Raw genomic sequence first — 4,063 nt, forward strand, 5'->3', positions numbered from 1 at the left:
ACCTACCTTTCTCTCTCTTCATTACTCCTAGCTAACTACACCACCTCCATTAATGCATGTCCTTTCTCTTTTTCCTTCCCCTCCACTAGTTGAAGTTGTCTCCTCCCAAATTAGCTAGCTAGGTAGATGTAGCATTTAGTTAAGTGACCTATTTGCCCCCTAACTAGATCTATCTTTGTCAAGAAGAGCTTTGTGCACTTTTGATCTACCTACAACATCATCTCCACCGTGTGCTCGATCTCGAGATAGAGGTGATTAAAATTTCATGCTTTTGCAAAATGGAAATATGTGTATGTGTGTGTGATATGATAATTGGGCAATATGATGGAAATTGCGTGTGTGGCATGAGTTGACGCCAAATTGTGCTTTTGAGTTGCCTATGTTTTGCCGAAATGTCGATTTATTTCCATTTCGGCGAATTGCGGGCAAACTCTAGATCTTTATGTCCTATTTTTAGGGAAGGTCATGCCGACTTTTTGTATGAATTTGATGCATGCATGCATTTTTATAATCAATTTGTTTATTGTTACCGTGCAGACGTTCATGATGGTCAGTGGAATGATGGTGGATAGGTGGTTGCGGTCGGCGGTGCAGGACATGAAAGAAAATAACCGGGCAGAGGTTTTATGTCCGTGTAGAAAATGCAAAGGAATAGTTTGGCTCGACCCCTATGACGATGGTCGTGTCGAAGTGCACCTGCTCATGACTGGTTTCATGGATGGCTATACTCGGTGGATAATTGAAGATGAGGATGACGATGTTGAGGCCGCCGACGGGGCAGGCAATGACGACATGGGGCAAGATGAAGAGATGATCAATAATGGCAGTGGGGAAGAGGTCGGACATGGTGGCGGAGAAGGGGTCGGACATGGCGGAGTAGAAGGGGCCGGACATGGCGGCGGAGAGAACATGGACTCCACGCAGTAGAGTTCGTCGGTACTAAGTTCAATCATGCGGGACCCTCATGTTCAAGCACTGCTTCGCAAAGAGACGAGTACTGAGAGAGCTGCTTCTAGAGAGGAGGCTAAGCTAGAGCAACTGGTGGTAGACTCGAACACTCCATTGTATGATGGTTGCAATCCCGAGGTGATCCGCTTGAGTTTCACGCTCCAAATCCTGAAGACGAAGGCAAAAAACAAATGGACCGACACTAGCCTCGATGAGCATCTCAAGTACCTAAAGGATGTTCTTCCCCGGGGAATCTATGTCCTACTAGTGTTGATGAGGCCAAGAAGATCGTGTGCCCTCTTTGATCCGCCGCATGTTAGATACCATGCATGCATCAACGATTGCATAATTTATCGGAAGGAGCACGCGGAAAAAACAAGATGTCTGGTGTGCAATGCTTCTCGATACAAGAAGGCCGGGAAGAAATGTCCCCAGAAATTTGTATGGTACTTACCGATCACTCCCCATCTCCAGCAGTATTTCGTAGATCCCAAGGAAGCAAAGCTAATGCACTGGCACGCGGAGAGGAAGAAGCCCGACGATGGAGATGATCCGAAGCTGAGACACGTCAAGGATGGAAGCCAGTGGAGAGCGTTGAACAACTTCTATCGGTATTTCAAATGTGATGCAAGGAACATCGTGCTTGACGCGTGTACCGATGGCATGAATCTGTTTGCCAACCAGAACACCAACCATAGCACATGGCCCATGTTTGTATGGATGTACAGCCTCCCCCCTGGTTGTGCATGAAGTCGAAGTACATTCACATGAGCATGTTTATTTAAGGGCCGAAACAACCAGGAAATAATATTAATTTGTATCTGGGGCTACTTCAAGAGGAGTTAGACACTTTATGGAAAACACCGGCCAAGACATGGGACGCCAGCAAAGTCGAGTATTTCTACATGAGAGCCGCGCTGATCACGACGGTGCACTACTATCTCAGTTACGAACATGTCGCGGGCCAGGTGTGCCATGGATATTGCGGATGCACGCGGTGCATGGATGATACGACGTCTCAGCAGCTAACGTCAAGGAAAGATGGCGGGTCTGGGGAAATCGTGTACATGGGGCATCGAAGATGGCTCGAACAGGACGACCCGTGGAGAAACCATGGAGATCTATTCAATGGTCATGCTGAGCATCGAGGACCTCCACGTAAGCGGAGCGGTGCCGAAATCGATGAGCTTTTGAAAAATTGGAATGAGTGCCCCGCGCCGGGAAAGATGATGAAAAAGGCGCTGGAGCTGCTGCTGAAGGTATGGAAGACGAGGTCTGTGTTCTGGGACTTGGAGTACTGGCACAAACTCGATACACCTCATTGCCTTGATCAAATGCACATCTGTAAGAATGTCCTTGAGAGCTTTCTCGCGACACTGATGAACATGCCGGATAAGACCAAGGATGGGCCGAAGGAAAGAAAAGACTTGCAAGATTTCAATATCAGGGAAGATCTGCACATGCCGCCCCATAAACAGCCAGACAAGACAGAGACGGAGACAGAGGCACGGGAGAAGAAGGGCAAGAAAATAAAGAAAGAGGATTATTGCCCCCCTTCTTGCTTCACCTTGAGTCAGGCTAAGATCGATCAATTCTTTAAGTGCCTTACCGGAGTCAAAGCTAGTTCCAGTTAAAGTGGCAAGATAAGCAGATATGTAGATACGGACAAGAAAAGGTTCAACGAGATGAAGTCCCATGACTGTCATGTGATGATGACGCAGATACTACCTGTTGCCCTTAGAGGGATAATGGACAAGCACGTCCGTGACACGCTTATTGGTCTCTGCAACTTTTTCAATGTCATCTCTCGAAAGTCGATCAGTCTGAAGCAGCTCCAAAGGCTACAGGAAGAGATCGTTGTGATACTGAATGAGCTTGAGATGTACTTCCCGCCTGCGTTCTTTGACGTGATGGTGCATCTGTGTGTCCATATTGTGGACGACATAATAGACTTGGTGTCGTCATTTCTGCACAACGTGATGCCATTTGAGAGGATGAATGGGATCATCAAAGGATTCGTTTGTAACATGTCCCATCCGGATGGAAGCATCGTCCAGGGCTATCTGACACAAGAGTGCATCTCTTTCTGCGATAATTTTCTATATGGCGCAGACCAGCCGACTAGTGTTAGTGTTGGTTTGCTCGTTAACAAGCACGATGGGTGGCTCGAAGGAGAAGGTCACCCCAACGGTCGCAGGGAACTGCACATGGCATACTCAGATCGACGCAACGACTTTTACAGAGCAAATTTGGTAGTGCTACAACACCTAGACGAGGTAGATCCTTTCGTGACACTGCACAAAGAAATTATCGCAAAGAAGTATCGTGACCGGGGGGTATGCAGGACGGACGCCGAAGTTACTAGAGAGCACAACTCCACTTTCCTGCATTGGTTCAAAGAGCATATTATTGCTAATCCCCGGAGGAGGGCTCTAAGGACGGATTGCTAATATACGCCTTAGCACATGGCCCCTCGCCCAACCTCCTAACCTATCAGGCATACGATATCAATGGATACACGTTCTACACAGAGGCCAAAGATATGGACAATGATGATCAGAACTCAGGGGTGACAATGGAATGCATGACCGGCAGCGACAACGGCGCAACTGAAAGATTTTACGGAAGAGTCGAGGAGATCTGGGTGTTGCGGAACGTTGCAGAAAACAAAAAAATTTCCTACGTTTTCACCAAGATCCATCTATGAGTTCATCTAGCAACGAGTGATCGGATGCATCTACATACCTTTGTAGATCGCGAGCGGAATCGTTCAAAGAACGGGGATGAGGGAGTCGTACTCGTCGTGATCCAAATCACCGGAGATCCTAGCGCCGAACGGACGACACCTCCGCGTTCAGAACACGTACGGTCAGCGTGACGTCTCCTCCTTCTTGATCCAGCAAGGGGGAAGGAGAGGTTGATGAAGATCCAGCAGCACGACGGCGTGGTGGTGGATGCAGCAGTCCCCGCAGCAGGGCTTCGCCGTTCTTCTGCGAGAGGGAGAGGTGCAGCAGGGGAGAGGGAGGCGCCAAGACTTCAGGGTGCGGCTGCCCTCCCTCCCCCCTTTATATAGGCCCCCTAGGGGGGTGCACCGGCCCTAGGAGATGGGATCTCC

Source organism: Triticum dicoccoides, chromosome 6A (assembly GCF_002162155.2).
Source record: "Triticum dicoccoides isolate Atlit2015 ecotype Zavitan chromosome 6A, WEW_v2.0, whole genome shotgun sequence".
In the NCBI taxonomy this organism is placed as follows: domain Eukaryota; kingdom Viridiplantae; phylum Streptophyta; class Magnoliopsida; order Poales; family Poaceae; genus Triticum; species Triticum dicoccoides.